The sequence below is a fragment of the Arvicola amphibius genome, chromosome 13 (genome assembly GCF_903992535.2).
Source record: "Arvicola amphibius chromosome 13, mArvAmp1.2, whole genome shotgun sequence".
NCBI classification, from domain to species: domain Eukaryota; kingdom Metazoa; phylum Chordata; class Mammalia; order Rodentia; family Cricetidae; genus Arvicola; species Arvicola amphibius.
The window spans coordinates 12,183,061-12,195,445 of record NC_052059.1 but is presented as its reverse complement, the minus strand read 5'-3'; the positions used below and the strand labels follow the sequence as shown (position 1 = coordinate 12,195,445).

The 12,385-nt window shown below is 37.4% G+C and overlaps 1 pseudogene; it reads right to left on the bottom strand.

The window, feature by feature from the left end:
- Positions 1–226: 226 nt before the first annotated feature.
- Positions 227–966, bottom strand: LOC119800494 (annotated as a pseudogene).
- Between the last annotated feature and the right edge of the window lie 11,419 nt (positions 967–12,385).

The window sequence follows — 12,385 nt, the reverse complement described above, 5'->3', positions numbered from 1 at the left end:
TTGAACAATTCTTTAAGCATATTTCAGACATTAGACATTCTTCTGTTGAGAATTAGCACCCCATTTTTAAATGGGTTATTTGGTATTTTGATTATGTTTGAGAGGATGTGGTGTAAGGGAACACTCCTCCACTGCTGGTGGGAGTACAAAATTTTACACACACTTTGGAAATGAATAGGGCCATTTTTTTTCATGGTCTGATCATTTATTTGTTACCCCAATAGATTTATTTTTGGCTGGACTCAGAAGTAGAAGCTCTCAGTGAGGAAAGCTTTGCCTCTTGGCAATCTGTTCCTGGCTTTTTTCTTTGGCTTCCTTCATTCTCTTGGCCAAAAGGTTAGCATATTCTGCAGCCTCCTCCTTGTTTTGCTTTGTTCATTGCTTCTTCAGCGCAATACACCGGCATTTGTGTTGCAGGACACGTGGAGTCACAAGACGCTGAATCTTGGGTGCCCTGGTCCTGGGCTTCTTACCTTCTTTGTTTAAAGGCTTTCTGACAACGTACTGGCAGACGTCATCTTCTTTAGAGACATTAAAAAGCTTCCAAATTCTGCTAGCTCTTTTAGGTCCCAGCCAACGAACACAGTAGTATCTCTCAGTCTAGGAATATCCTTCTCTCCTTTTCTTACAATAACCAAGTTGAGAACACTCAGGTTGGCATCCACAATGCATCCTCGGACAGATTTGCGCTTCCTCTCTCCAGTTCTCCTTGGTCTATAACAAGAATGCCCATTACTCAACAGCAGGCACACTCTGCCATGAGTCAGGATACCATGTTTCATGGAAAAACCTTTTTTGTCATTGCCGCCTGATTCGGACCACATAACCTTTCCACTCTTCACCCAGGGCATCTGCAGCCACTTCTGTGGCCATGCACTTCTCATAGAAGGTCCAAAGCTTGCGTTCATCGTCCACATCGATAAGTTTCTGGCAGCCGGTGACAGGGAAGGAGATATTCAGCTTCATCTTCGCACAGCCAACCATGTAGGAGGCGCCACGAAAAAGAGAATAGGGCCATTTCTTAGAAAAATGGGAATGAACCTACCTTGAGACCCAGCTATAACAATCTTGGACATACACCCAAAGGATGCTCAATAATACCACAAGGACACGTGTTCAGCTATGTTCATAACAGCATTATTCATAATAGCTAGAACCCATAAATTACCTAGATTACCCTCAGCAAAAGAATGGATAAGGAAAATGTCATACCTTACACAAAGGAGTATTACTCAGCTGTAAAAAAAAAATGACCTCATGTAATTTACAGGCAAATGAATGGAACTAGAAACAATAATTCTCACTGAGGTAACACAGTAAGATGATCATGGTATGTTTTAACTCATAAGTGGATTTTAGAACTAAAATACAGCATAACCAACCTAAAATTCACCGCTACAGAGAGGCTAGATAACAAAGAGGATCCAAAGAGGGATGCATGAATTTGTCTGGGAAGGGAAATTAGAAAAGATCTTCCGAGTAATCTGGGGGTGGGGATGATAAGGATGGGGGCATGGGCACCGGAGGGAGCTGGCTGGGATGACTTGGTACAGGACACGGTTTGGGGAGGAAGGGAAGGATAGAGAGAAATATGGTGCCCAGGAATCTCCCAGGAATACATAAGGATGACCAAGCTAAGACCCCTAGCAATAGTGCAGAGGGTACCAGAACTGGCGATTTACTGTAATCATATTGGTGACTGTGTGAATTGTCATCACAGAGTCTTTATCCAGTAACTGATGGAAGCAAATGCAGAAATCCACAGCATTCACTGTGCCGAGCTCTGGGACTCCTTCAGAAGAAAGGGAGGAGGGATTGAATGTCCTAGGGGGTGTCAAGGTCCTGACAGACAGACCAACAGAGACAGTTGACCTAAGCTCCTGGGAGCACATGGACACTGGACTAAAGTTAGGGAGCCTGCATGAGACCTATCTAGGCCCTCTACTTCCACGTGACAGTTGTATAGATTGGTCTGTTTTTAAGCAGTAAGATTAGAACACTTCCTTGGCTCTTAGCTGGATTTTTGGAACCTGTTCCTCATGCTGGATTACCTTGCTCAGACTTTATACAGGGGGGAGGGACACAGTCTTACCTCTACCTCAACTTGATGTGCCATGCTATGTTCAAGCCCATGAGAGGCCTGTTCCTTCCTTAATGGAGACAGAGGAGAACTGGATGACTGGAGAGAGGGATAGATGTGAGTTGGAGAGGGGAATAGATTGAGTCAGGGAGAGGAAAGGGGAGGAGAGGGAGTAGGGAAAACTGTGGTCAGTATGTAAAATAAAGGAAAAAATGTTAATTAAAAAAGGAATTATATACCACTATGCTATTGGCATACTAATTTTTCTCCAAATATTCCAGCATTCTGATTCCCTGAATTAATACTACTGAATTTTACTTTTAGTAAAAGTTATTTTTGGAGGCTGGATATAGCAATCTGTGCCTATAATGCCAGCCCTCGGGAGGCATAGAAACAGGAGAATCACGACTGTTAGGAAAGTCTGGGCTATATAGAAAAAAAAACCATATCTTCACAAATAAAGTATTTTAATATTTTGAAAATGCTATATAGTTACCATACTTATTTGTAGATAGGTTTGATATGCACACAAGGGCTCTTAAAGTAAAGAAAGGAGAACAGGAAGGATATGCTAAGAAAGGAAAATGACAATGCCAAAATGAATTAGATTATTTCAGGTGGTAATAATTATGCAATCCAAAAATTACTAGTTTCAGAGACAGACAAGCAAACGAGCAACATATATTAAGTAAGTAATTAGTGACCCTTTTCCTAGGGATGGTATCCAAATCTCCCCCAAATCCAAATGATCATGAATGAAAATGTTCCCAGGGAATGTAACAAAATAACACAGCTTTAAAACACTGTGATCTTAGTCAAGTGAAACAAGTCAAGTGCTTGTGGCTCACAGAAGTACAGTGTAATAACTTGTGCATTTTTGCATCAGTAACTCCGTGACAAATCATTAGGGCTGAAATAGAATCCTAATAAAACTGCAACACCTAAATGAAAAAGATTTTTAGAATAGAGTGTTCAGTATTGGAAGCAAAACACAGCATTCAGTTGGCTAACAAAGGTATTTTAAATTGAAAATATTGACCATTGTTCAAGTATCTTAAAATATAAAGCAGCAACCCTCATTATAATTTGGAGAGGCTTTGAAATTACGGTGATGGGCAAATTTAAAAGTCCCCAGTAGAAGGTTACTTAGCAAGTTCTATTATTTAAAACAGATAAGAATGTGTACAACCTCCAATGACAAAAGCCACACTGCAAAAGTGAGAGAATATTTGGGCAATACGTTTCAGATTTTTAAAGTCAAATTGGATTACTGTTTTTGTTGTTATTTGCAGGGAGGGGCTGAAGCAGAAAGATAATAAAAATACCTAAAGAGAAAGGAATTCCTTTATTCATGTCTCTCTCTTCTCTGTATCTCTTTGTGTGTGTGTGTGTGTGTGTGTGTGTGTGTGTGTGTCTGAGTGTGTGCATTCTGAAGCAAGCAAAGGTAAATGCATTCAGAAAATCCAAATGAAGAATTTTGATCTATGGCAGCAATGTAGGCACTGAAAACTAACTGACAGTGTTTACATTTTAAAGATGTAAAAATAATGAAGGGATTTAGTGTAAATTAAAATAGATTTATGTATTTTACTTAAGCTAATATGACATACTTAGGCATTTGAATTTTCAGTAGAATTAGACATTCAAAGCAAAATGATAAATCTTGAAAATAGAATGATTTGAAACAGAATAAAAATCAACAAAGATTTGAAATATGTGATTGAGAGTTATCAACTGCAAATCTGTTTTAAAGCCTGGAGTGCCAAAACGGACTTGAGGAGAAAAGGCCAATGGACTTGAAATGAGGCATGGCCCATGCTACTTCAGGTAAGAATCGCACAGGAGAGGGAAAGCCAGTGATCATGAGGTGATGACAATGCTAAGGTGTGGGCAAGGAATCTATGGGGGACATAATTATAGAGAGGAAGTTAGACTCTTTCAATTACAGGTCGTATCGAGCACTGACAATTTATGACTAAATTAGTCAGTGCAGATGTTCATCATTCGGAGGTGATTTCAAAGCAAAATGCTTATCTGAGTGATAACAATTGGAATAAGAAACACCTTGACAGTCACAGTGCAGCCCTGGGTGTAGGAGGGAGGCTTCTAGTTAGTTCCCAGCTGCCTGGCTAGCTTAGACCCAAAATAATCACACAGAAACTGTATTAATTAAATCACTGCTTGGCCCATTAGCTCTAGCTTCTTATTGGCTAACACTTACATATTAATTTAACCCATTTCCATTAATCTGTGCATCACCACGAGGTGTGGCCGACCAGCAAAGTTTCAGCACTTCTGTCTTCGGCGGCTCTGTGGCTTCTCCTCTAACTCTGCCCTTCTTCCTCCCAGCATACAGCCTAGCATTCTCCATCTAGTTCTGTTCTGCCCTTGCCATAGGCTCAAAACAGTTCTTTATTTATTAACCAATAAAAGCAACACATAGACAGAAGGATCTCCCACAGTACCATGGAATTTATTTCTTTGTGGTACCATAATGCCCTGCTCTCCTATTGTGGCACACACTCATTTGCTCTTATTGACATGTGACTTAAATGTTTACACAAACACTCATCCCAGGTGTTAATCACAAATTCGAATAACCTAGGTCCTTTTTCTAATTGCTCAGTTCAGCTAACAAACAGCTAAGGTCAGACTTCATTCACTACAACTAAAAAAGAAATCTCACTCAAGTTACCTAATCCATACAGAACCATAAGGCCTAATTATACACTAACTTGATATATGTAAATTCAAGTTTCCACAGTTTCAGGTGGTTTAATGCTGCCCTTAGGGGAAACACATTTGTGGGCTGGAGTGCTATTTTTCTGCTTCTGTAGCTGCAAGGAACAAAGCTGTGTGTTACATGTAGCTTAGTATCATTAATATCACGGTATTGCATCCTGTCACAAGAATCTTTAAATCTCATAAAACTCTTATCTTTTGAGAAATTTTGTTATTGGAAAAAGAACTTGGATGATAGAAAAAGTTTATCAATACTAGTTTTCGCCACTGTTTATTAAATTTGGCTAAGGCTGCACTGTATCTAGCCTAAGAGGCACAATTCAATGAAGAAGGAAACACTCCTTGTTGAGATAAAGCTGAGACCATTCCAGGGACAGTGTACATTTGTAATCCATCCCAACTGTGTGATAGATAGAAGAGCAAAAGCCAGAAAAATCCAATAAAACTGTTACATCTAGAGTCAAAGCAAAAAATAAATCCTTGGTGACAGTAATATTAAGCTTATGCCACAATTTCAATGCATTTAAACTCCCAGGAGAACACATTTGAGCACAACAGAGTGAAAACTTCAAAACACTAATGTATTTTGCTACGGATCAAGGAGTTTCCTTTAGAGTGTGAAACTTGGCTTCCTTTCATTACATTAAAGAAAAAAAACCGGATGCTACAGAAAATTGCTGAGCTCTGCATTTCTTCATGGAAATGAACCAATTTAAACAAACAAAACCAATGAAATGTGATTCACTCACTTACAATTAAGACTAGCTCAGTACACTCAGAAACAGCATGGCATTTTTCCTTTGGACTGCTAGTGTCCCGAGAGAATTCAGTAGCAGCATAAAGGGTCAGGAATATTCAATTATTAAATATCCTACTGGGATCTTGCTGGCTTTTCTGAGTAGAATTGCAGCAATGTAGAAATGTGTGAATGTTTGATATTGTGCATATGTTTGCAACTTATCCATTTTTAAAATACACTAGTAAAAATACATACTATATTTATTCATTGCAAATTTTTCATTAGTTTGGTGCAGCATGTGTAAATATCCAAACTCTGATTTTTTATTATATGGAATACAAATGCATGCGTTATTTTCTGTAGCATGTCTCTGATAAATGTTTATTTGAATTCTCTGAAATCAAAGCCATGAAGGTCTTTTGCTTTCCTTGTTAAAATAGAACTAATGTTAATTATTAATGATAAATATTTGCAACATTTAAATGAGCTTAAGATAAAAATACCATGTTGTCATTTTGTTCTATTTAAATAGTAGATCTTTGGACATTAAAAAGCAGGTTTATACTATGTCAGTTAGCTTAAAAAGATTTTGTGTACCTACTTATAAAACACCTTTATATTTAAAAAATATTTAAAGAGATTAAATTGTGTATGTTAGTGTCAGATAATGAATAATCTTTAAATGTGACAACGTGCTCAACTTCTCAAATACTTATCATTTCTCTATAATGAAACTTTTGAGTCTTTCTTTCCAACTTTATGCAATGCATGTTCCATCATTATTGCTGAAAGTTTCCCTGATGTGCAATACCATTCAAGAAGACCTTCTTCCTCCATAGGGGTGAATTTCTGTATGTTTGCATCTGTACTGCTGAGACTCTTAGTGGTGTTTTCTATGGGGTCTTGGAGCCTTAAGGAGGTGAGGCCTAATAAATTGTTTAGACTCTTTGGGTCTTGTCCTTGATGGACCTATTGAGAGTATGAATTCTCTACCACTCTCTCTTTTATTTCTGGACATCCGAAGTGAAATAAAATGGTTTCATAAATGTAGTCAATGTGAGAGTATACTTTAATAGTCACATTTTCCATAGTAACATATTCTTTCCAGAAGCTTAATGTAATAAGTAATGAATTCCAATTTATTCAATAGTAGTTTAAATTGTTCCACAATATTTTATATATTTCCATTTCACTTTTGGGAAAATAGTATGGAGAAAATCTACACTTGACCTACAATAAAAATTCACATCTATGCTTGTATTTTATTGTTATAGTAACTTGATCAGGATTTTTATATATTAACATTGATTCCCTTTCAGATGAATAAAATGGAACATGAATCTCTCTAGTTGACAAGCAGTTAATATTCCTAATAAACCACTGAAAAGATAATCTTTTTTTTACCATTTTTTAATTTTAAAAAAGACCATGTCTTTTATTTTACATACCAATCCCAGTTCCCACTTCTTTCCTTTCTTTCGCTTCACCTCTCTCCCCAACCCGCACCTCATCAACTTCTCAGAGAGGGTAAGGCACATTGCTCTGAGGAAGGACCAAAGCCCTCCCTACAATATCTAGGCTGAGCAAGTTATCCATCCAAAGAGAATGGGTTCCAAAAAGCCTGAACAAGCAGTAGGGATAAGTCCTGGTGCCACTGCCAGTGCCCACGCAGTATGCCCCAGTCACACAACTGTCACACACATTCATAGTGCCTAGTTTGTTTGATCTTATGCTGGTTCCTTTGCTGATTCCTTCATGTCTGGCGGGAGTTGGTGAGCTACCATTAGCGCCAGTAAACAGTTTTGGTATGTACCCCCATCATGAACTTGGCCCCTTTGCACAGATTCTCACTCCTCCCACTCTTCAGCTGGACTTTGCCAGCTCAATCCAGTGCTCTGCTGTAGCTCCTTGTTTCTGCTTCTATCAGTTGCTGCCTTCAGGTTCTATGGTAATATTTAATATAGTCATGTATCTGACCTCAGACTAGACCAGTTTGGACATGCTCTTCACTATTTCTTAGGGTCTTACGTGGGGTCATCCTTGTGGATTCCCAGGAATTTCTCTAGTACCAAGTTTCTTGATACCCCTTTAATGGCTCTCTCAATCAAGATATCTCTTTCCTTGTTCTTGGTCTCTGTCTTTCCCCCATTTCAACTATTCCATTCCTTCAATTTCTTCTCCCACCTTCTGTTATAGGGAGGCCTCTTGTTCATTTCCTGGCTGCCAAGACTCTCAAAATAACCACACAGGAACTGTGTTAATTAAATCACTGCTTGCCCAACTACTTAAGCATATTGCTTAACGTCTCTCAGACGTTTAGAAATCCATTTTCTATAGACAGATGAGATGGCTTTTATTTTATATCAGGTTCACAAGTCACAGAAAATTGCCCTGGTTCCAAACAAAGAATTGGTCTGTTTAGAGTTTCCAGTGAAAGTCCAAAGTAGGAGGCATCATGATAGATCCTATTATTGTTTTTAGACAGAGATCTTCACAAATCACATCTGTGAAATAATCATGAAGGTAAATCCTCACTGTTCATATCCACGTCATCTCCTTTCATCCTAATCAATCCTGGGAAAATTAATCATCACTCATATCTGATTTCAATTATTCCCAGTCACACTCTCCCTGCACGCTTTCCCTTCTGAGAATGATCATGATCAGGTTTTAGCATTTTAATTCCGCATCTGTCTTTCAGACTTTTGTTAACCAGATCTCTATACATGTAAGGTAAATGTGATTTTAAACTCATGTGTGTGTGTGTGTATGTGTGTTTGTGTGTGTGTGTGTTTTTTCAAGTTATTAAAGATTGGATGAAAAAGGTAAAATCAATACTCTAAAAGTGAGTGAAAACCTAAAGAACACAATTAAATACCACTTCCAACTCAATGTTTTCCAGTCACACTTTTGATTTGTGCTCCATGGGAGTCACAGAGAAGGACAAAGCAGAGAATTGAAACTGGGAAAATATAGACTAAGGAAAGAGCTAGAGTAAATGGAGAACCAGGGTAAAAGTGTATTTCTGAACAGTAAATAACTGCTGGAATTATAAACTCACAGTAGTGTTAGTTCTCTGATTATATAAAGCTAGAAAACTTGGTACTTTGGAAGAGGGAAAGTGTCAGGACAATCATCTCCTAAGAGAGTTGCTACTAATCTTAATGGCTATTGGGTGAGGGAGAGTCAGATTTGTCAATAGTGTCAGTGTTGATAAATGACCTACAGTCTACAGATGGCTACATCCTCATGGCTATAAGAGGAACACAAATATAACTTGGTGGGATACTTTAAAAAGAAGGTGTGTGTGTGTGTATATATACAGTCGGGCAGTGCCGGTGTATGCCTTTAATCCTAGCACTTGGGAGGCAAAGGCTAGTTCCAGGACAGCTAGGCCTGTTCCACAGAGAAACCCTGTCTCAAAAACAAACAAACAAAAAAAATAGAAAAAAAAGAATACATATAAGAGTGGCAAGGAAGGTGTGGATTAAATATAGAGGAATTATGGAGATGAATGTGATATAAATTTGATCAAAATAGATTCTATGGAAATTTCAAAGAATTAATATATTATTTTATAAGCTATGCAATAGGGCAACAAAAATTAAAAGATTAAATACCTATATTTTGAGCTGTTTCTTCCATAAGACAACAATGTTTTAATCTTGAAAATTAGCGAGATATTTAAAAGAACGGAAGAAATAGTTTTGAGTGTCAATATACCATTAACTTTCAATAAGAACCATTAGGTCTATAGTACATTAAAGCTGACCTTAGTATAAAAGACAATTATTTTGGTTTGCATTTTGAAAACTAACCCAGATAGTTAATACTATGGATGCTTGCTTAATTTTATTTATTTTTATTGAAAACAGATCCTTCTCTTATACAATACCTCTAAATCAGTTTCTCCCCATCCGTTCATCCTAGCCACCACTTCCAAACGTGTGCTCTTTTCCACGTACACTCCCCTCAAGCCTACAGAAAAGTACAAAACAAGATACAATAAGATAAGGCAAAAGCCCCCGTATTCAGTCTAGGCAAGACAAACAAATAGCAGGACAAGAGTCCCAAGAGCAGGCCAAAAAGTCAGAGATACACCCACTCCCACTGTTAGCAATCCCACAAAAACACTAACACAGCTGCCATAGCATATGCAGAGGTCCTGATGCAGATCCTTACAATACCTGTGCTTGCTGCTTTAATGTCTGTGAATCCATATGAGTACTTTTTGTTGATTCAGGGGACCATGTTCTCCTGATGTCTTCTATCCCCTTTGATTCCTACAAGCTTTTCTCCCTCATCGGAGGGGCTTTCTGATCTGATAGTGGAGGGACCCAATAGATACCGCCAATTTAGACTCTTTCTCCGTATAATGCCTGGTTATGAGTCTGAAACTACTTCTATCTGCTGCCAGAGGAAGCCTCTCTGATGTCAACAGGACAAGACACCCATTTATGAGAAGAGCAGAATATCATCAGGAATCATTTTATTGTTTTTTTCTTAGTTAGGCATGTTTGGTTCTTCCCTAGCTCTCTGCGCTGTACAGTCTCTGTTTCCTGGCCATCCCTGCAATACTTATCATAGGTTCCCTTAAGTGGAGTGGGAAGAATTAAATGAGACATTTCTTGTCCACTCCCACAAGTTTTACCCCACCATTGCTCCAGCTGCACAAAACAATACCTTAATCAGGAGCAGAAATACATATGCACAGTATAACAACACTGACCTCAAATTTGAATTAATAAACTAAGATCCATACCAATGAAAATCTCGATAGCATATTCCCCTTTAAATATAAACAAACATTTATAAACAGTCATTTAGGGAATTTGGGCATCTCTCTCTCTAAACTGTTTTCTGATTTTTGTCAGGCAAAGTAATGTTTTAGGGTGTTTACGGCAACATTTCAGGGGTCTTGTTCTATCAAACAACATTAGTCTGGAAGGATTCCACAGGTTCTCAGCTTCAGTGGAAGCAAAAGAAGAACCACTTTTCCAAAACAACATATCGTTAGACCTATATTTTGAAATCAAGATATCTTTAAAGCATATATGTTGGTTTAACTTAGCAATCCCAGAATCAAATGTCTCTCTGCAGTGAAAAAAATCAAAGAAAACACAATAGTATACACAATTCAGACTCTCTGTCTCTGTCTATATCCCATCTTTATGTGGCTTATTTTTCTTACTCTATTACTTTTTCTACTATTTATTTTATTATCTTTACAACTTTAATCTATGACTTCTGTTGTTTTATATTATATTTATCGTCTCTTTACTCTTTTTCTTCTCTCTCCCAAGCCTACATGCAGTTTTTAAACACTGTGTGATGCATTTAGAGGTCTTTATGTCTGAAAAAGTCTTATTGTGCATCTGTAATCCTTTTCCGACAAGGATTGCTTCTTAAAATACAAAGCAGCTTGGCTAAGACTATAGCTGCTTTGCCTTTTGGCTTTGCCTAGTCCAACATGGGGAGGTCCATTCACTGTAGATTGGGAGCCTTCTTATGACCTCAACTCTGGTAAGCAGTTTGTCCATGCTGCCACCAAGTAACTTGCGGCACAGAGCCCACCTGAGAAAATACTGCTACCAAAAAGCTATGCTTAACATTGTTCTTTTGTGTCCAAGTATTCCTTTCAAAGCTTCTCAGGTTTTATGAATTTAGTAGATCACATTGGCATCCCAATTTTTTGTAGGAGGCTATGTCTTCTAGAAAAGATATGAAAGTTTCACTCATAATACCTAAACTATATGGATGTCTGAATAAGATAAGAAAAAAAGGAAGTAAAGACCAGCATTGGAATCATTTAATTGGAATTATGGTTGCAGCACTGATTTATAGGAGCCATTACTAAAAGAGCTCAGGAAATTTGTTTTCCGCTGGATTTGAAGATAATAAAAACAAGAGAAGCATCAAATCCTTTAAAGTCTTATAATTTCTGTGCTATTGTGGAGCAATGCATAACTGTTATACATGGGAGAATGCAAGCAGAGGATAACAGTAACATCTTTCTAAACTATTACTCAAAACACAACTATATTGTTACTTTTGAAAGAAATCCAATGAATGATGCAGAACACATTAAATTTACTTCTTTATACAGATTTACCTTATAATTAAATAATCTGCAACTCATTGCTTTCAACTTGATGAATAACCAATGTATTGTTTTTATTTTTCTTAATTTTTGAGAGTTTCATACATGTATACCAAGCAATCATACATATCTCTACTTCTTCCTCCAAATTCAGCAAAGTTGTCCATAACTTGCAAAACAAAAAATTCCTGTGGCTTTCTGGTTGTTTTGATAGCTCACTAAGTCAGTTATTGTCACTAATATGTTCATGGTTGTAAAGTCATCCGCTGAAGAATGGGAAGAGGACCAATGGCTATATACTTAAAACGAATAATTCTTTCTGTCCCAGTGATTTTAAAATGGTACTAGCTCTTCAGTGAGGGGTGGGAACTGGAGATACTAGCTGCTGTAGTCATGAATTAGCAGCAGCTGTGGCTACATGCTCAAGATCTGTACAAGATAAATCTAGTTAATGTCAGTCAATAGGTAGTGTATAGAAATAAGAATAATACACTGAGATGAAATGAATAAAATAGGGCAGACAAGAAAAACCTGCAGAGTCACAGCAATGAAAAACTGGTTCCCTGAAAAGATTAATATGACTGGCAAACCTTTACCTAATTAATGAAAGAAAGAAAAGGGAGATGTAAATTAATAAAATTAAAGATAAAATGTTATATTGTTCAACTGATACTGGGATTCAGAGATACAAATTCAGAGAATACTAATTTATTAAAATATTTAC